The 21,656-nt window shown below is 43.6% G+C and overlaps 1 pseudogene; it reads right to left on the bottom strand.

Annotated features, from left to right (window-relative positions):
* Positions 1 to 11,723: 11,723 nt before the first annotated feature.
* On the bottom strand, positions 11,724 to 11,841 carry LOC124723459 (annotated as a pseudogene).
* Positions 11,842 to 21,656: the final 9,815 nt, after the last annotated feature.

Genomic DNA, 21,656 nt, shown 5'->3' on the forward strand with positions numbered 1-21,656 from the left:
GAAAATGTCACTGTGGTCGAAAGGGCAATTTTAACTATTATTGGCGAAATTTTTATCCCGGAGCCAGAAGCTTCAAAGAGACTTCAAATCCAAAAACTAAATGAGCGTCATCATACTCTTTTATACTGCGAAACAGAATTAAAGGATCACTTTTGCGAAACGTAGTAATTCTCACCCATTGCGTTGCTTAAGTTCGACATTTGGTTTAAAGGTTTCTTATGAATGACTGAGAAAAACGTCCAAACGTACTGCCGCTCAGAATCGGCCGAAAAGGCTGCAAGGATTGGCATAAAGGGGGTTAATAAAACCACGCCTTTTCCTGTAGCGTTGACTCCCACACATTTCGTGGTCTAAAACGACTATTAGCAGTGCGATGAGCAACGTTGTTCACACCCTTCAACTCTCCTGAAACTCTCGGGCGTTTTAACCTTCCTCTGAGGACATTGTGGGGTTGCAACCCCATCGAACGTTATCGCACCCGTTTGGAACGCAGCAGTTAATGGTGCTTACGGGTTTTCAGCGCTCCTATGTTGTGTCCTCCTGTGGCGTGGTCATGGGGGGATGAGACACTGACAAAAAAAAAAAAAAAAAAAAAAAAAGTCGAAGGGTCCTTTAAGTCAAAAGGAAAAACTCTCGGTGGCACCCTCCCACCATTACAGAGAATTTTAAAAATGTACCTGTGCAAGGAGAAGCCGTGACGAAGTGCTAGGTGTTTGCTGACCAGCAACCCCTTCGACACTCTCCGATTCTGGCTGGCCTACTGTCCCGAGCCAGAGCAGCCGTTTAGCAGCAGCGTTGCCTGCCCGCAGGCGCCTCGGACTCTCGTCATGGGTTCTGTACATTTTTAAAGTATTATTAATACGAATCTGCCCAAAATTGCACGCATTAGTGAGATATTGCACACTTTAGCTCTCTATACGGCCTGTCTCTATGTGAACTCCTGTGTCCTATCCATGAAGCATTTCACAACTACCATAAAATATGTGAATTTGGCAGTGTAAGTAGAGGCTAAAGAAAATCCAATTGACAAATTGTGCAATGACACTTACAAATCAATCAAATTGTGTATTCAGCAAAAAAATACAAATGATGTCAGCATAAGAAGAAAAATGTAATTTTTAACTTTTGACCTATGGGCCACTAAACTGAGAAGACTGAAGAAGAAAAATTAAGATTTTATTACATATTTTCGATTTGCAAGTGATTGGCTCGATAAGAGAAGAAGCAAACAGCTGAACTGTCTAGGTGTCCAGCACGTTTGGAATTAAGACCTAACGCAACTTCCCCTTAACAAAGTGGTCACGTTAGCATTTATTTAACTAGCCAGTATAGTTTGCAGTACACTTTAATTGTGATAGTAATTTAGGTAACAGATAATTTTTAATGTAAAATATGAATCTGGCTGTAGATGCTGCATAGAACTACGTTCCTGGAATCTAATCATAAATTGATAACCAAATGTAGCTACATAAGTGAGAGTAAATAAGATAATTTTTTGGAAATACAAGAAAATATCAAGCGAATTTCGTACTGTAATTCTAAACCACTCAAAGAAACAAATCGACGATCTAGCCAGTTCTAAATGTATTCTACAATGTTGCCGATTCTCCGTTAAAAAAGCAACAAGAAGAATACGACTGCACACCCGGTGTGTTTCGTGACCTGGCTAACACCTAGGAAGGTGGCTATTCGATGAAATGTTAGCGCCAGTTGCCATCGCACTGACTGGGGACCGAAATACCTAAACTATAGGATGCGTTTTATTCAAATTTCTGTGATTATAATTAGATCTAATTCATAGTTACGAATAGTATCCAGATGCACCGACTGCAACTAGAATAACACAAGTAAAGAACAGGGGAATTCTTTGGCGGTTCTCCTCTTCAGAAGTTGTTTTAGCAATTTTTGTTTTACATCCTTAAGCGTACTGCAAACAAAGAGCTTTCACCAATAGCAATTCACTGTTTTTCTACATTAACAGACTCTGTTAGCATTATCATTAAATAAAATCATTTTGGAAATTTTACTCTTAATAACAGTTTTCCTTACTGATCTTTTCATTGGCACCACCTGTAACACATAATAACACAAATGAAAAGACAACATAATACTGATTACAAAATGTGGACGCCCACAAAGACATTTCATATGTTGTGAATAACACATAGTTTGAAATCAGGAAAGCAAACTGTGCAAGGAAATCTTCCACAATGGCCAATAAATAGGACTCAAAAAGCCATGAAGAAAATGAAACAAGTGAATCAGTGCAGGGAGTCTTATTCTTGTTAATTGCTCCCCTCTTCTGCCCAAATGGTACTTATAGCCCCAGACAATTATTCAATTATCTATTCGCATCTATCCACAGCTTGTGAAACAATTCTCAGAGGACGTATAAAGAACGTTTTATTGTTAATTTAGATCTGTACTCAGTAATGTATGCTGAACTGGAAAAATCCCAAATATATACCAACGTTGATTTATCATTTCTTCTTGTGTGAGCGGTAAGATTTTTATGGTATCCACTGTTTCATTTTTGTCTTGCTTACTTCTTTTAGTGCACTCCAATTGTAAAAATTGTTTTGTATCGTATCAGTCCTTTGTTCATCCTCTGTTACATCGTACTTGGGTACGACTAAAAATAATGTCCATGATGAATTTTCAAAACCAATTGTAATATAACATTTCCTGTGTTTGGGTGGCTGAAGGACAGGATCCGAAAGCCAGTAAATAAGAAATAAAAATTAGTGGAGGGCAAGTTCAGAAGGGAGAAGTATCAACGACTACGAAATGATGACGAGGGCTAGATAGATATTCAGTCCTGAATGGAGAAAAATGTCCAACTCACCCAGGAATGGAACCCGCAGCCGCATGATCAACAGTCAGCAACGCTAACTACAAGACCACCAGTTGCTGGCAGCTCCCTGCAGGTGGTCCATTTTGCAAGTATTTTATTTACTGGCTGTTTCACACAAACGATGCCTCTGAGCTATTAGAAGTGGTGTGGAAGTACTGCAAGAACTCAATATTCTACGCGCGGGTGTGGATTTACACCAGCAGTTTCCCGAAACTATATCTTTGCTGCACTTTCCGATGAAATTTCATGATGCAAGTCGGTGGCTATGTGGAGACCGGTAGTGGTATGTGTTTCTGGTTTAGTAGTACGAATTTCGAACTTAGCTTCAGAGATGACAGTGATACAAAACTGATGACTTGATAACCCTCGCCTCACAAGACTGCTGAGGCTTATCTAAAACGTTTCGTTAGTACCAAAGTGAAGGTAGTTGTCCGGGGTCAAAAATGGTTCAATGACTCTGAGCACTATGTGACTTAACATCTGTGGTCATCAGTCCCCTAGAAATTAGAACTACTTAAACCTAACTAACCTAAGGACATCACAGACATCCATGCCCGAGGCAGGATTCGAACCTGCGACCGTAGCGGTCACGCGGTTCCAGACTGAAGCGCCTAGAACCGCACAGCCACACCGGCCGGCTGTTCGGGTTCCGCCTATAAATTTTCCCAGTAATTATTATTGCATCGGATAGCGAGATCAAAGGCTGCAACGCACCGGGATTGTAATGATAACAGGAGTGAGTACCGTATATCCTCAAGTAACCAAAATAAGTGTCTAAAATAACTCGAAGAGATCTTTAGTGAGGTGTATTTATCATTTTGTGCCCCAGCTAGGAATGATTTCAACATGGGAATGCTTACGGAATGCAATGAATTACGTTTGCTCCCGAAATTAGCGTTTTCGACGGCGTTAGATTCAGCCGTGTGTACCATAGTATTTAACGTAACCGTCTGTTCTAAGAATTACACCACGATAATTGTCGTATGAATGTTCTGACAGCTAGAGGCGTCGTTAGTGTGAGACAACAACGAAATAAACTAACATCAAAATGCACCAACTGTGAGGAGTTGCATAGAAACTGCATCCCAAGCTTACCTACCTGAATCTCTTCGAGTTACTTTGTTTTTCCTGTGTCTTAAGCTCTCTGAAAGCTGAAAAACTCATTCATCAGGTTGTAATTGCTATGAGTACATGATACTGTACGTGCCTTCGGTTTTTATAGACTGAATGACAGTTCTGCTTAAGTATAACGTCTTCGACACATCATCGTCAGCGTTTTGCATTCCTTTTTCCGTATTCTCATCCCTACTGCTTCTCTTTTCACGTTATCTCAAGCTGTAATCGAACTTGCATTGTACTCCTTCACTTCTTTCATTTTTTCCACGGTTTTATGAGTCCTATGTATCGGCCGTTGCGTAAGATTTCCTTGCACTGTTACCTTTTCTGATTTGAAGATGTGTGTTCCTCAATATGACATTTGTTAGTATTCACATTCTTTAGTCGGTGTTACTTTGTCTTTTCTTTGGTGTTATTAAGTCTTAGAGGTGGTGCCAATGAAATGATTCTTAAAGAAAACTGTTAAGTGTGTAACATTAAAAAGAATGTTATTTACTCATAATGTTAATACTATCTTGTGATGCTAAAAAGCGAATCGCTTCCAGCGAAATCTCTGCTTTTGTTTGCAGGACGTTTGAAGTCGGAAACCCAAAAACGTTACGACTGCTATTCAAGAGGAGGACTCCCCAAATAATTCCCCCTTCGGTGTTCGAGTTGCAGTCGGTGCATCTGGCTATTACTCGTAAGTACACTTTGAACTCAAATTATAGTTACAGAAATGCTAATCAAGCGCATTGGCCTCTACTTTAGACATTTCGGTTCCCAGTCCATGGGGTGGTAGCTGGCGCTAATGCGTGTTCGCAGTGCGAGCTTCCTAACTGCTAGCCAACTCAAAAAAAAAAAAATCAGGTGAGCAGTCGTATTCTCCTGTCATTTGGGTAATGGAGAAGTGGCAACATTGTACAACATGTTTGGCGGCTTTGATGCCATCGATTTACTTCCTGGGGTGCTTCAGAATTATCCAGCAAAACTCCCTTGATATTTTCAATAAATTATCAGATTCCAGAATGAGATTTTCACTCTGCAGCGGAGTGTGCGCTGATATGAAACTTCCTGGCAGATCAAAACTGTGTGCCCGACCGAGACTCGAACTCGGGACCTTTGCCTTTCGCGGGCAAGTGCTCTACCATCTGAGCTACCGAAGCACGACTCAGGCCCGGTACTCACAGCTTTTCTTCTGCCAGTATATCGTCTCCTACCTTCCAAACTGTACGGAAGCTCTCCTGCGAACCTTGTAGAACTAGCACTCCTGAAAGAAAGGATACTACGGAGACATGGCTTAGCCACAGCCTGGGGGATGTTTCCAGAATCCTTCATTAAATCCACAGAGACCAAAATATTACAAATTTTAGACTTTTTCCGTATCACGCTCCATTTTGTAACGCTTAAATGACCTTCCTCATCAGGATTAGCTATGTCACATTCAATAAGTTACCCCAAGAACAATTCTAGAACCACAAATAAAAAATGATGATTGATAAATATACTAGCAGCAGTCTGCGTGACAACACATCAAATAAAATCTCCGACAACTTATAGATCACAACGTCCTTGGCTACACAATTATTTGAGACGAAATGCGGTTAAAAAATGTTATAAGAGGAGTGTGCTCGATACCCGCTGACGAGCCAAAACTTTATGACCACCTTCTTAATAGCTTATTTGTCGGTCTCTGGAACAAAATACATCACTGATCCTGTGTATCAGGGATTCGTCAGTTTGTTGGTACGTTAGTGAAGGTATATGGCAGTAGACGTCTACACACAGGTCGTGTAATTTGTGTAAATAACGGGCCGCTGATTTGCGTACGTGGTTATGGCACCCGATAGCGACCCATATGGGTTCCATAGGATTTACGTCAAGCGAATTCATTCCCCGAGACATCAACATGAGTTCGCTATAAAGCTCCTCAAACCACTGTAACACGGTTCTGGCTCCGAGACACGGAGAACTGTACTGCTGAAGCTTGACATCGCCGTCGGGACGGACATCAAACATGAAGGGATACAGATGGTTCACCAGAAGAGCCAACACGTTTCCATTGATCGACGGTCGAATTCCGATGGTTCCGAGCCCACTGCAGTCGTAACTGACGATGTCGGTGTGTCAACATGTGAACACGTACAGGTGGTCTGCTCCGGAGCTTCATGTTCAACAACGCACGATGAACAGTGTGCTCGGAAACACTTTTGCGCTCACCGGCAGTGTGCTCTACTGATAGAAATGCCACAGATCACCATCTACCCTGCTTTATAGAATAGACAAGCTTCCGAACTCCATGTTCAGTGAAGAGTCGTGGACGTCCAACCATGTAGCGCCTAGTGGTACATTCACTGTCCGTCTACCTCTTTCCGTAGACGCTCACGATAATACCACGTGAACATTCGACCAGCTTCGCCGTTTTCTAGATACTCGTTCACAGGCTCTACGTAATAATAATCTGTCCTTTGTCAAAGTCGTTTATCTCAATGGACTTCCCCATTTGCAGCCCATATCTTCGCTAGTGTGATCTCCTGTCCGTGTCTGCTCCGCTTGCAAACTTTTGTTACAGCATCACGTGTCCCGAACGCTACCAGGCTACATCCAACGCCGCGGTGGACAGTAGTCATAATGTTTTGGCTGTTCAGTCTACAACGCCAGTGCAGCTCAATTGGAAAGCAACACTTCCTGCAGAAATATTCGCTTCCTACTTTGTTGTCAGTTCGTGCACATGGCCGTTACGTAATTTCATTTCAGTTATTACAAAATCAAGCGGAAATTACACATTGGGTAGCTTTAGACAGCTGGTAAATGGTAATCCCGGAGAACGAGGAAATGAATATTATAAACAGGGTGTTATCCACCTCCATGTAGTCAGAATTCTCATCCCTAACACCAAAATCATAAGCGAGCTATATGAGCAATTTGTTCGTTTGTTGGAATGATTCTAGCTCTTTATCTATAAAGTATGGGCTCAGTTCACACTTCAGGTAACGATTTTTAACAAACACGAACATACCCGCTCCGCCTCTGGAACACAAACTGAACAACACAGAACTACTGTAGTGTTCCAAATCCTCGTTAAACATTATCACCCTTCGATACTGCCTGCAGGAGTGTCGGTGCAGGCTGGACCATGAGACAGACTTCGGAAGTCGCAACAAGTAAACATTTTGTCACAAGTAAACTTTCTTACTAATCGTCTTGTGGGGTTACGGAGCACTTATTTGTTATTGTTTCGAACTCGAGTTGAAAATAATAGTGCTGGACTGAAATATGAACTCATATCTCCCTTTCGCAGTATCTGACCCTTTAGGAAGATGTAGCTCCATCGTTCCGCTTTTTTATCGACGTTCCAAACTCCTCAAGATCTCCAAGAAAACTACTTCTCTGGGGTCGAATCCTGGTCCGACACAAAACCTTTCTTCATGTCATATCAAAGCTGAAACTGGCGTCCACTGACCTACAGGCGAAAAGTAATCGTGATTTCTTACGACTCTCCGTGCAGTGACAACAGAAAGGATTGGTGCCAGTTTTGACTACCAGTGAGAAACAGAACATTTCATTGTATCATTTCAGGTCCAAAAATCCCACTCCAAGTGGTGAAACAGATTTCAGTAGTTAACTCCTCTTCGTGTGCAGTCGACAACGATGATATGAGTGAGGTTTGATTCTCAGACAGCATAGAACTTTTTCGTCACGTTACTTCCAGTTCAAATATGCGCACACTCACTACTGCTGAAATAAACCGATATTTAACGTATATTCGTGGGCAGAAAAAGACAGCGATAGTATCGGGAATAGTTCGAGTAGTCGGAAATTTTTTTACTGTGGTAAGATGGATTTCCGCGAACAACATATTATGAATACCGATTAGTGGGGAATAAGCGAACGCTTGAAATTTGATTTTAAGGTCACTTTTGTAAGTTTTTCCTGAATAACTCGAAAGCCGTGGGCTCCAGAGAAAACGTATCCCAGTACAAAATTTGACAACATTAAATTTCCGGCAGAAAGATCCTGTTTCTTTTTTTTCTGTAGGACTAATAGTTAGCGCGTAGCGAGCGGGATTATATGAAAATATCGTGAGTGGTTTTTGAAGGTCAGATATAATATTGCGGGTTGCATAAAATAACGTCAGTGCGGGTAACTGACTCACCCTCTGTTTAGGCGTACCAGGCAAAATCTAATCATGATGATCGAGTGTGGATCTGGATCCGGCTGCTTACGACTCCGTGCCCTGTGTCACTCCGTCGGTGTGTAAAATAGCTGATACCCTCCAGAAAATACCCAAAGCAGCGATTACAATCCGAAAGTGAAGAAGAACTTTGGCATATCGTCCACAGCGTTGCACTGGGTGTTGTGTGCTGTCCTTAGGTTAGTTAGGTTTAAGTAGTTCTAAGTTCTAGGGGACTGATGACCACAGATGTTAAGTCCCATAGTGCTCAGAGCCATCTGAACCACAGTGTTGCACGCTTTAACCCACTTAAAGCGACGAACGTTGAAAATATAATCCTGACTAATCTGAAACCAGCTAAAGCCTACATTAACAGATCATATTTCGTGTTGTGTAATTTCCTCAAAACTGACTGCTATGGGAGGGACTCGGGTTCGATTCCCGGGACTGCCAGGAGTATTTCCTTATGGGAAGACAGGAATGGGGGTGCCCTCAATTTTGTGATACCAACTGAGGAGATACTTGAGTGAGAAGTAATGGTTCCAGTGTCTGGGAAACTAACAACGGCCGGGAGAGCGGTATGCTGAGTCCGTACGGCACCCAAATGACGTCATTTTCAGAGGACGACAGGCTACCGCCCGCAACGGATTTGCCCTTCAAGTCTAGTGCTCGCATCTGGATTAATGGGCAAGCTGTAAACTTATCAAGTGATTGGTCTCAGAACTTCCTTGCAGAGACAACCCATCATGTCGTTCTTAACGCAACAAAATTGACAGATGTTAAGCTAATTTCAGGAACACCCCAAGGGAGTGTTTAGATTCCTATTGTTTACGAGTTATATTACTCATCTAGTGCACAGCATTGGAGATTTGTCGAGGCTATTCGTGGACAATGCTACTGTCTACAGAACGATTGCTATGCGGGAATGCTGTAGCCAGTTGCAGAGTATCGGCGATTGGCGTATGCACTGGCAGTTGACCATAAACATAAATGGAGTCCCAGGAGCTTTGGTCAGTATCCCAGAATAACAGGAATGGTAATGCGAAGGAAAAACTTGCAACAAACACGGGCTCTAAAATGCGTACCTTTAGCGCTATGAGTACTTTTTCATCTACGCTACGGCAAAACACATCTCTTCTACTGAAAAAAGTGCTCATAGCTCTTAAGGTATGCGTCTTAGTGCCCATGTTTGCTAGATAATTTTCCATCGGTTTCGGCCACACTACCTACTTCCAACAAATGAAAAGCAAAGAGCTTGCAGTATAAGAGATTTGTTTCACAGTATCGAAAATGAAGAAGTGCTCCCAGATCTTGAGGTATGCATTTTAGAGCCCATGTTTACTAGACTTGTTTGTTTACTAGACTAGACTTGTTTGCTTCAAATGATCGACCATGCTCCTGTTACACCATGTACAGGCGAAGAGATAACTGCTCTTCGATTACACTTTTTAGGACAAATACTTGGGAATTGCAATCGTCGTAAAAGACATAGGAATAACCATCTAGATCGAAATAAAGGAAAATGATTACATCAAACAAGTAATAGGAAAAGCAGATGACAGAATCTTTACGAGGTGTAATTCATCTACGAAAGTAGTGGCTTCCAAAACACTTGTTTGACAAGTTATTGAGTGTTGTTCAACAGACTGTGACCCTTAAAAAGTTGTTGGAATGGAAGTGATACAGAAGATTCAAAACACAGCGATGCGTTTCGTCTCGGGATCGTTTATTCGGCACTATAGCGTTATGGAGAGGTTCAACAAACTATAGAAACAAATGCTACAATAGCGGCTTCGTGCATCACGGATACGACTACTGTCGAGATTCCGAGAGCTTACGTCCCAAGAAGAGATAGGAAACATCTTACTTCCTCCCACATGAAACTCGCGAAGAATAACCATGACGACGTAATCAGATAAATTAAAGTTCGTATGGTGTTTTGCAACAATCCTTTCCACCCATCAGTTGTGAATGGAACAAGGAAGGGGAAGATGGTAAAAGTATTAAGGTGGCTTGCGGAGTAGAGATGTAAATATAATCACAAAAACTAGCAATATCTAGGCTCTGTGCTTCAAAGTCTCTGTACACTAGGCCGAAGCCAAACTACGAAAGAGAAAGTATTTTAGTGTGTCAACATCAAAGACGTAATTTTGCAGCAGAAAGTCAATGGGGACACTCGAAAGATGCAAATGAGACGTGATACGTTTGTGCATTCAATTAAAGAGGTACAAGGGCTTGTCTCCAGTACTACTAAAATTATAAGAAATGGAAACGACAGAGAAGCACAAAGTGGTACATTCGAGAAATTAACTAAGCGAACTATACGAAAGGCCGGATACTGTCTAAGGCATCCGTTGCATCACAAGTACTGTGGCCAATCACTGGACGATCCTTCGAAACGTGTTACTACTCGTTCTGCAGCTGCAAACACCCACTGACTCCTACTATGAATAGAAAACGTCGCTTGGAGTAGGAGAAACAAAGTTGTCATTGGTCTGTGTAGCAGTGGAAGAAGGTTTCCACGGATTAATGAGTCGTAGTAGACGATACAGCACTTGGATGGACATCTATTCATCTGGTGAACGCCTGGCGAACTGCGTGTGTCGTGGAGAAAGTTAAACATGTTGTATGTGGTATGGCGACATGGAACTGTATTTTCTGCTTTTAGTTGGGATCATTAGATTTTCTAGACAAAAAGGCAGTACCTTCAGCAAACAGAATTCGTATTACTTGCAAAATAGTTACTTTCTGTGGTATCCACATAGACTGAAGTAGTGGAGATACCCAAAAAAATAGTGATCACTGCCACTGCCACCGAGAAAGGTGAGGGTGGTACCATGCTGCCATCCGGCCATCCAGAGTTTCGATTCCGCTGATGTCCCCAGTCACACCAGGAGAATGGTGGAACGTTTCTTCTTAAAAGGAATGGCTTAGTTTTTTTTTCCTTTCCTTATGCACTCGAGCTGATCAAAATGCGTGGGCTAGGAAGTTCCCTAATGGTTCCGCTACCTAAGTCGGATTCTTTAAAATTCTCTGTGGTGTGAACATCTTCCCTTTCCGAAATCTGTGTGCTGTGTCTTAAGCATAATCGTATCGCCGATAAACCTGCCAACTGATGTGTGTGTGTGTGTGTGTGTGTGTGTGTGTGTGTGTGTGTGTGTGTATGTTTCTCCCAGAATGTCGTCGACTTTATAATTTAATACAGCTTATTATTTTTATTTTGTATGGCTTATCCAGAGATGATAATAATGAGGATTGTAATGTTTTATACTTCCTGTCCGATTTTTAATTTCCCTGAGTACAGATTTAGCGTGACAAATGGCGGTACATTCATTGCGACTCTCATGTTCAATTCGTCGGACTATAGGTACCGGTGATAAAGGAAGACAAATCTCATCCCGAACAGGCCATGAAGGCCCAACGGTACTGACCGGTTGCCTTGTCATCCTCAACTCATAGGCGTCACTGGATGCGGATATGGAGGGGCATGTGGTCAGCACACCGCTCTCCCGGCCGTATGTCAGTTTCCGAGACCGCAGCCGCTACTTTTCAATCAAGTAGCTCCTCAGTTTGCCTCACGAGGGCTGAGTGCAGCCCGCTTGCCAACAGCGCTCGGCAGACCGGATGGTCACCCATCCAAGTGCTAGCCCAGCCCCACAGCGCTTAACTTCGGTGATCTGGCGGGAACCGGTGTTACCACTGCGGCAAGGCCGTTGGCAAAGAAAGACAAAGGAAGGAAGATTAGAGTTTACCATCCAGTCAACGAGAAGATCATCAAAGATGGAGTACAAGCTCAGACTGAGTGGACAAAACTGGCCGTGCACTTAACATAGTAGTCGTCCTGGCATTCTCTTGAAGTGATTTACGGAAATTATGGAAAAGTTAAATGTTAATGGCTAGACAAGGAAATGAACCCCAGTCCACCCGCTCAAGAGTTCATTTTCCTTAACCACAGTGCCATCACGCACAGCAACAACAGGAGCTTAGAGGGTGCGCAGTAATGTTGACCCACATTTGGGTCTTCAGCTTATATCTCCTTCCGGCTATGCTTATCTGGGCTGTCATAGCCTCCCCTTGAGAGCTTAATGAAAATATCGGTGGACGATAGTCGATTTCTTTCCTCATCCTTCACAAATCTGAACGTGTGTTCCATCTCTGATGACCCTGTCGTTGACGCGACGTTAATCCCTGGCCCTGCCTCCTTTCTTCCTGTATGGTTGGTGTTGCTGATGACCGTGAGAAAGTGGAGGCAGAATCTCAACCCGGTTTGGCATTTACCCTCTTTCTTTAGACCAGTACCAGGAGAATCGCCATATACAACATCCCAGTCGTATACCAGTGATTTCCACCAGCAGCAACCGATAAATCTTTCTGGAAGGATCTGGAGTGTTGCCCAAGATACTCGCAAGTAAACAACTATGTTTACCTTATTTGCAGGCCAAATACGATTTACGAAAATTTCTTGTAACTACAGGACTCGATACAGCTTTTGAAAATATTGTCTGTTACACAGTCTCTGAAAGCAAGAAGTTATTAGGTACAAAATAAAGAGAGATGAAATAAAAACTCATAGTTTCCCAAATGTGTGAGAGTCAATAAACGTCTTGGAAGAGCAGAGCGACGGAATTGATTGCGTCTTGAGCATAGTTATACGATAAAGGTAAACTAAAGTAAAACACGGATAATGGGAGTAGGCGGATGAAGTCGAGTGATGTTGAAGGAATGAGATTAGGAAAATATAGGCTAAAATTAATAGACGAATGTTGCTGACTGGGCGGCGAGATAACTAGCTATAACAAGATTAAAGAGAATATAACGTAGAGACTGGCAATAGCAAAGAATGATTTCCCAAACAAGGAAAAAAAATGTTCAAATGTGTGTGAAATCTTATGGGACTTAACTGCTAAGGTCATCATCTCACACACTGCTCAACCCAAATTATCCTAAGGACAAACACACACACCCATGCCCGAGGGAGGACTCGAACCTCCGCCGGGACCAGCGCACAGTCCATGACTGCAGCGCCCTAGACCGCTCGGCTAATCCCGCGCGGCAAAAAAGGAAAAAAAAAACTGTTAATTTCGAAGATATATTTAAAGTCTTTTCTGATGGTGTGTATTTCACCGGCAGAAGCTTCTGTATTACAGCGTTACAGAAGAATGAGGAAGATTAGATGGGTAAATCGGATAACTAATGAAGAGGTACTCAGTGGAAGTCAGAAGAGTAGAAATTTATGGTACTACTTGACTAAAAGAAGGATAAGAGGACAAATCTTGAAGTATAAAGTAGTTCAGTTGGTAATGAAGGGTAAAATGGAGCAGTAGCTATGCGGAAGTTGTGAAAGGGAACCAAGGGTTGAGCACAGTATGCAAGTTAAGTTCGCAGTAGAGTTCAAGTGACTTGGATGGAGTACGCTAGTAGATCGTCCCGGAAGCTCCATGAAGCTATTCGTGGATGCTGCTGTTGTGTTTATAGAAGTCGCGGGGGTGCAAGGATTAGCAGTCGATCCTCATCGTAAACAAATGTACCGCGAGTAAACGATTGCTTAGGAACTGCTGAAGACAGTCACATCCATTAAATATCTCGGAGTATAAGTACAGTGACGTTTACAGTGGTTCGGCCACATAAAATTAATCGTAAAAGGTAGCTTACAAATCTCTCCTTTGACCGATACTTGAGTTTACCAAACGGGACTGATAGAGGAACCAGAGAAGATTCGAAGAAGGACAGCGAGTTTCGTCACAGGTTGGTTTAGTAGGCGCGAAAGCGTCAGGAAGATGCGTGTCCGGTTCCAGTGGCAGATGTTGCAAGAGCGGCGCTGTCCATCACACAGTGGTTTACAGTTAAAATTCCGAGAGCGTGCGTTCCTAGAAGTCAGATTATGTATTGCTTCTTCCAATTTTTATCTCGCGGGAAGACAATGAAGGTTATATTCGAAAGAATCGAGCTCAAACAGCGTTCTTCGCGCACACCATTCGCTACTGGAACGGGAAAATTGGGAGGGAGAAGAAGAGTGCGTGTGGTACTTACAGTAACCTCCGAAACATATCGTAAGGAAACCTGCGGGTATAACTGTAGATGTACACTACTGGCCATTAAAATTGCTACACCAAGAAGAAATGCAGAAGATAAACGGGTATTCATTGGACAAATATATTATACTAGAACTGACATGTGATTACATTTTCACGCAATTTGGGTGCACAGATCCTGAGAAATCAGTACCCAGAACAACCACATCTGGCCGTAATAACGGCCTTGATACGTCTGGGCGCTGAGTCAAACAGAGCTTGGATGGCATGTACAGGTACAGCTGCCAACGCAGCTTCAACACGATACCACAGTTCATCAAGAGTTGTGACTGGCGTATTGTGACGAGCCAGCTGATCGGCCACCATTGACCAGACGTTTCCAACTGGTGAGGGATCTCGAAAATGTCCTGGCCAGGGCAGCAGTCGAACATTTTCAGTATCCAGAAAGGCCCGTACAGGACCTGCAACATGCGGTCGTGCATTATCCTGCTGAAATGTAGGGTTTGGTTGGTTGGTTGGTTGGTTTTGGGAAGGAGACCAGACAGCGAGGTCATCGGTCTCATCGGATTAGGGAAGGACGGGGAAGGAAGTCGGCCGTGCCCTTTGAAAGGAACCATCCCGGCATTTGCCTGGAGCGATTTAGGGAAATCACGGAAAACCTAAATCAGGATGGCCGGACGCGGGATTGAACCGTCGTCCTCCCGAATGCGAGTCCAGTGTCTAACCACTGCGCCACCTCGCTCGGTGAAATGTAGGGTTTCGCAGGGATCGAATGAAGGGTAGAGCCACGGGTCATAATACATCTGAAATGTAACGTCCACTGTTCAAAGTGCCGTCAATGCGAACAAGAGATGACCGAGACGTGTAACCGATGGCACCCCATACCATCACGCCGGGTGATACGCCAGTATGGCGATGACGAATACACGCTTCCAACGTGCGTTCACCGCGATGTCGCCAAACACGGATGCGACCATCATGATGCTGTAAACGGAACTTGGATTCATTCGAAAAAATGATGTGTTACCATTCGTGCATCCAGGTTCGTCGTTGAGTACACCATCGCAGGCGCTCCTGTCTGTGATGCAGCATCAAGGTTAACCGCAGCCACTCACAGAGCTGATAGTCCGTGTTGCTGCAAACGTCGTCGAACTGTTCATGCAGATGGTTGTTGTCTTGCAAACGTCCCGATCTGTTGACTCAGAGATCGAGACGTGGCTGCACGATCCATCACAGCCATGCGGATAAGATTCCTGTCATCTCGACTACTAGTCATAGGAGGCCGTTGGGATCCAGCACGGTGTTCCGTATTACCCTCCTGTACCCACCGGTTGCATATTCTGCTAACAGTCATTGGATCTCGCCCAACGCGAGCAGCAATTTCGCGATACGATAAACCGCAATCGCGATAGGCTATCATCCTACCTTGATCAAAGTCGTAAACGTGATGGTACGCATTTCTCCTCCTTACACGAGGCATCACAACAACGTTTCACGAGGCAACGCCGGTCAACTGCTGTTTGTGTATGAGAAATCGATCGGAAACTTTCCTCATGTCAGCACGTTGTAGGTGTCGCCACCGGCGCTAACCTTGTGTGAACGCTCTAAAAAGCTAATCATTTGCATATCACAGCATCTTCTTCCTGTCGGTTAAATTTCACGTCTTTAGCAAGTTATCTTCGTGGTGTAGCAATTTTAATGTGCAGTAGTGTGTATGTTTCATCAAATCAGTGTTCACAGACCACCAGAAGAACGACCAGGCTTCGAACTGACTGCCTTGGAGCCGAGTCCTAGCACACGAGGCAGGTCCTCCGCCTCTGGCGATGGGTATCGAGCGGCAACCGAAAATGTGAAAAGAGTGCGTGGGCGGCAGTTGCGTGGCGTGGCGGGCAGGCAGGATGCAGCCGGCCGAGGTCAATGCGCCGTGGACCAGCTGGCGCCGTGGGAACCGGGATGGACATCCTCACAAAGACAATGCGACCTTCTCGTGCGGTGCCGTTATGTGCCGCAGCAACAGCTGCACACGCGTCGCTTCCCAACTTTCATCTCCGAACCAGGGACCACCCCCCTCTGACGGGCCCCACGAGGTTCCGTTCGACTTAACGGCCTCTGTCGTAATGTATGCCCCCGGGGACAAATTATTAGCCAACGTTCGCAGCACCTTGTAGTGGGGTGGCGCTCCGGTTAAATCAAAACGAATGTATCGTGTCTTGTCAGTCCCGTGCTGTTTTCCACAGCGAGCTACCGCCGCTGGACGACTGTCAGCAAATTCAGAAAGACTCGGACATTTCTACTTGCTGTAATGAATGACAGACTTCTTTAAATCTATATAATTTTAATATGATACCATTATCATATGACTGCATTAATAATGAGCCACAATTTGAATCGGCTAGTGCGTACAAACAAACACATGGATGTAGCAATTTTTAGGGATATGGAATGGAACGATCACATAGGTTCAATCGAAAATAAAACAAAAGTGTAGACTTCGTTTCATTGGCAGGATACAGGGAAAATGCAACCATTCTGTGAAAGTGATTGCTTTGCAAAACGCAAGTGCATTCCACCCTAGAAAATTGCTCAAGTGTATGGGACGCATCCCGAATACAACGGACAGGGCGTACTGAAGGCATGCAAAGAGCGAAAACGTGAATGGTCACAGTTTTGTTTGATCCTCGGGGAATCATCACTGAGAAGCTGAAAAACGCTTGAAAATACGCGCCAAATATCCCGCGAAAGCTTACTCAATAGGTTTCAAGGAACAGTCTTAAGCGAGGAATGTAGGATTATACGCACCGTGCCCATAGTGATCGCGAAAATAAGATTAGACTAATTATAACTCGGGTAGCGGCATTCAGTCAATCACTGTGTAACGTGTCGGTCCGAAGGAAGCACGGTTACCTCCTTTTTGTAAATTCTGGTACCTGATGAGAATATTTTTGTAGCGTATTCAGCTGAGAGCCGGACCGTGTTAAATACTTAATACTGCTTTTAATAATCAACAAACCTTCGCCACATACCTTTTTGTTCATTGTCGTGTGTTCCATTTGTATTGTGATTTAGTTTCCTTTTGTTTTGTTGTTTAAGACTAGAATGAGGGATCAAATGGTTCAAATGGCTCTGAGCACTATGGGACTCAACTGCTGTGGTCATAAGTCCCCTAGAACTTAGAACTACTTAAACCTAACTAACCTAAGGACAGCACACAACACCCAGCCATCACGAGGCAGAGAAAATCCCTGACCCCGCCGGGAATCGAACCCGGGAACCCGGGCGTGGGAAGCGAGAACGCTACCGCACGACCACGAGATGCGGGCTAGAATGAGGGAAGTTGTTTTATTAACACTTTTGTCAAACAATAATCAAGTAAATATCTCATGTACAACCGTTTATTTAAAACATTGTTTTAGCACGGAATGGTACACCCCGTCCCAACAAATCTGGTGCTTCTACTTTGCAAAATGGCTTCACATTATTATTACAAATTTAGGCATTTACCTCCTTGATGATAACATAGAAACCAAATCCAACTTCTTAATTTACTACCTTATTTAATTATTATTTATACAAGTCATAAAAGTGAAGCGTTATCGATGGAACGGGAAGAAAGCCTAATCCATGATACAATAGGGACTAGTATCCTCTGTCAATTATTTCAGTGGTTGGCAGAGTATAGATGTCAATGTAGATTTAGATAAGATATGTTACTCTAATTCAGGATTGGAAAACGGGGTAGCGTTTCCTTGTCTGCTATCTACTCAGTGTCTTTGTAGCTCTCCACCCAGACATGGAACTGTCGCGGCAGCATTTCCGACCCAACAGTTGATTTCCTTTGAAAAGAACAGGAGACGACGAGCTGCGACCCATGTCATAGTCATCATAACAACGTAGCTCGGTTTCTTCAAGCAGGCCACCGAATGGCGAACAGTGCAGGTATGACGGGGTCACAAAAAACCGCCATTGTGTTTGGGAGTCCCGAAGGTCGCGTAGTTAATAACGCGGCCTTGTCCTTAGGAAACTCTGGCGATGTAAGAGCAGTGGCGTATCTCGCCAGGAACTTCAAACTATCGTCGCGACGCTGTAAATAGTGTTCCAGCAGCGTGTTTATAGGCTCGAACCCGACATAAGACGCAAGGAAGTGTCAGTGATGATGGCGTTCCGTCCAAATCAGCATCCGACAGGAAGCTAATAAGGGAACGATCAATTAGAACCAGAACGTCATCTGTATCGACGGATGGTACGCAGAACACTAGAGTAATTCTACCCTTATTTATTTTGTTACTCTCAGCTCTTCTTGGAGCATGGATTCTCGGTTGTATGTGAGGATCTCCGTGATACACATGTCGCATTCTCAGTGTTTCCAACTACACGTCATCGAGTTTATCCGAGATTCTTGAGGCTATTAATCGAACCCCTGCCGAACCTAGCGTCCGTTCCTCAAACTTTCTCTGTCTCTTCCGTTAATCTAACTTGGTAAGTGTCCCACGACGCGGAATACCCTAAAAGTTGGTCGAACAAGGTTTTTAACGAGTTCTGTTGTATATGAAAAACATTACTTTAGGATTCTTCTAAAAATTATGAATGTGGAACATACAAGTGGTCATTCCTCCGCAGATCCTCCGAACACAGACTCCGAAATATTTTACAGTTGTCACTGATTCCAGGAACCGATCGCCGAGCACCTAGTCGAACGATATACTGCCATCTCGGTTATTTACATGCTTTACATTACTTTCATTTGTGTTGAGGGTTTGCACCAGGTGGTGATCCCCTTATAGTTCGCCCACGTTTCGTAACAAATTTCTAACCACGTCATATAGCTGTACACAATTTCGTTGTTTGTGAAAAGTTTTAGACATTATTTGTCAGATCGGTTACACGCAGCCTGAACAGTACCGATTGTGTCTTATTACTTTAAGGAACCCCAGACGTTGTTTTCAGTTTTGATGATTCCTGTCCATTACGAACGGCGTAGTTCATTCCTTCATCAAGGTAATACTCAGTCCTATCGCATGTTTTGGTTGTTGTAGCCTTCAGTCAAGAGGCTGGTTTGATGCAAGTCTCCGTACTGGTCTAACCTGTGCAAGCTCTCATCATCTCTTCATAACTGCTCCGATCTACATCCATTTGGATCTTCTCCTCTAGTCAAGTCTAGGTCTCTTTCCAGAATTTGAATCTCAACCGTCCTCCCTGCATATTTCCCTCTATTACCAAATTTACAATTCGTTGGAGTCTTAGGAATTACCCTTACAACATAGTCCTTCTTTTCTCATGCTGGGCCATTAATTTCATTTGTTTAACATTTGTCATCTTCATTAGTTATCTGATCTACCCATCTAATCTGCAGCATTCGTCTGTAACACTACTTTTCAAAAGCTTTTGTAATCTTCCTGTCTGAACTGTTTCTCACACACGTTTCATTTACACGTAAGAAGGCACTACAGACGAATACCTTCATGAAAGACTTCCTAGCATTTAAATTCACATTCGATTTTAACAAATTTCAGAAACTCTTTTCTTGGTATTGACAGTCTGCAGTTTATATTCTTTCTACTTCTGCTGCTCAAATAGCAAAACTCATCTACTACTTCCCATGTCTCATTCCCTGATCTAATACCATCTACATCGACTCCTTTTATTCGACAAAATTCCATTACCATTGTTTACCACTATAATCTCGTTTCAAGACACTATCGATTCTGTTGAACTGCTGCTCTAGATCCTTTACCGTGTCTGATAGAAATCAGATGTTATCGAAAAGCCTCAGAGTTTTTGTGTGTATTTCTATTTTTTTCAAAATTCACGTTAGTTTTCTTTACTGTTTTCTCAACTTGAATTTCGCACGACCCATGTTAGCGGAAACTGTACTGGTTGGAATGCGGTGTGGGGAGCGGTAGCGTGGATCATTCTATTCGACATGTTTAATTATATTTAAGGTCAGAAAATGTTGGAAGAGTATACAAGAGTTGGATGTCAAAAACATTGAACGATTGTTTTGTGGACAACTTTTTCCATCCTTCTCGTACAGGGTCCTGACCTGTGCTGTCTTTTAAGTACTGTCATGTTTGCTGAAACAGGGATTGGTAACCATCACCGACCGGCCATCTTGATTGTCGTTTTCAGTAGTTTCCCTTACTCACTTGCCTTAGGTACTGGTACGGTTCCTTTGAAAAGGGCACGGTGAACTTTCTTCCCCATCCTTCGACGATCCGCCTCTAGTAACCCTGTCGTCGATCGGACGTTAAACCATAATCTTCCTTTCCTTCGGCCGGGCAGATTCGATCCCTTGTGGCTGACTTCCCGATTTTGCAAGCTAAGATGCTGTGAGTTGCACTAATCGATTGTGTCAAAGGAAAATTATACGTGAAATTAAAGCTAAAAATCAATGTGTCCCGTATAATTTACTAGCCATTGAAATTGCAGCAACAGGAAGTGTAGGAAATAAAGAAATTTTATTGAATGTGAGTACATAGTTTACTAAAAAGAATAGGTGAATAAATCTGTAGGTAATTTCGGAGTGTTCAGGATGCGTAGTGTAGTGCACAGATCTATCATTTCTGGCAGCAACAACGGCTCCAACACGGATGGGCATCAAGCGGAACTAAGCTTTGAAGTTAGACACATATGGGTAAGTCATTCCAGTTTTATGGCAGTGTTCATCGATTGTAGTGGATGGTGAGTAGTGTCGTGGCGGTCTCCCTGCAACAGACGTTTTAAATGGGTGACAGATCTGAAAGAAACTGGTCACCATGGCAACAATCGAATAGCCCCCCCTGTATCGAGGTAGGTCGGGACAACTCGAATAACACACAGTCTTGCGTTGTCGTGTTGAAAGGAAATGTCACGGAGAGATAAGATAGGGCACAGCCAACGACCTTAACACACCTGCAGCCCAAATTATCTGTATGCGCTGTGTACCTAACCGTACCTATGGACAAGGTGGTGGGCCTGTATGACGATGACGAAAGCGATACGGTAACGCTCGTTCTCCTCAGTTGCTCCAAAAACGGATACGTACGTCTTGACACTGTATGCAGGTAGGGACAACTCTGAAAACAAGATGCTGTGACACTCCAGTGTCCAGTATTGTCGTTGTCTACGCGGCTCTTCTGTCGCGTCAAGGAATCGTCAACTACGGTCCTATACTTCAGGCATCATCGCAGAGTGAGTCTGGTTGCTTGCCTTGTTGCAAAGAAGCTCCAACTACGTGACAAGGCTGTACGACCCTGTACGGTAGTTCGATGTCTGTCCTCTCGGGCACTAATCGCTTAGACTGAGCGAGGTGGCGCAGTGGTTAGACACTGGACTCGCATTCGGGAGGACGACGGTTCAATCCCGCGTCCAGCCATCCCGATTTAGGTTTTCCGTGATTTCCCTAAATCATTCCAGGCAAATGCCGGGATGGTTCCTCTGAAAGGGCACGGCCGACCTCCTTCCCTAATCCGATGAGACCGATGATCACGCTGTCTGGTCTCCTTCACCAACCAACCAACCAAGT

Source organism: Schistocerca piceifrons, chromosome X (genome assembly GCF_021461385.2).
Source record: "Schistocerca piceifrons isolate TAMUIC-IGC-003096 chromosome X, iqSchPice1.1, whole genome shotgun sequence".
In the NCBI taxonomy this organism is placed as follows: domain Eukaryota; kingdom Metazoa; phylum Arthropoda; class Insecta; order Orthoptera; family Acrididae; genus Schistocerca; species Schistocerca piceifrons.